Here is an 848-nt window from a genome sequence, read left to right on the forward strand (position 1 = left end):
AAAAAAATAAAAAAAAATAAAATTTATAAAGAACTAAAAAGCATTAGGACCCCCAAATTTAAAGACCCAGTCCAAAAATTGGCATCCAAGATGAGCACACACTTCTCAGAGGAAGCAATAGAAGAGGCAAATATGTGAAAAAATGCTTCACATCACTAGCTATTCAAGGACTTGATTTCAATGTTGAATCTAACTTATTTTTAAAAATAATTCATTGTAGATTGTTTTTAAAGAGAATAAAAAGCAGTGAAAAAAATGAAAAAAATAAATAAAAGAAACTATCATACATGCATATTCATGTTCATAGCAGCATAATCCTAATACCTAAATCTTGGAAGCAGCCTCTCTATGTCCATCATCAGATGAGTGGATGAAGAACACATGGTCCTTCTGACAGGTCCGTGTTGTGTCTTGCTGTGTTTTAAGCTTGCATTTCCTGGGCAAATAGTGATGCTGAGTATCCTTTCATGTGTCAGCCACTCACCTTCTGTGGCCAAATGCCCCTTTCTGTGGCCCATCATGTGTGCGGGGGGGGCCTTTTTATCTGTGGCCCATCATATAGTTTTGTCTTTTTATATCCTAAACGAGTTGTTACATCTGTGGCTTGTATTTTTCCCCCAAGCTGTGTAGCTAGCTTATCTCTTCATTCTCTTCACTGGGTCTTTCATGGAGTAAATGTTTTACATTTTAATGTCTAATTTACTAATTAATTTTTTTAAGGATTATGCTCTTGGGATCACATCTAAAAATTCTTTGCTACAAGAGAAACAATGTGATATTTAAATTTGTGTGTCTGATTTAACTCAGATTAGAGTTAGATTCTAAGGTTTCTAAACATCTTTTATTTA

Source organism: Octodon degus, unplaced genomic scaffold (assembly GCF_000260255.1).
Source record: "Octodon degus isolate 3935 unplaced genomic scaffold, OctDeg1.0 scaffold00262, whole genome shotgun sequence".
NCBI classification, from domain to species: domain Eukaryota; kingdom Metazoa; phylum Chordata; class Mammalia; order Rodentia; family Octodontidae; genus Octodon; species Octodon degus.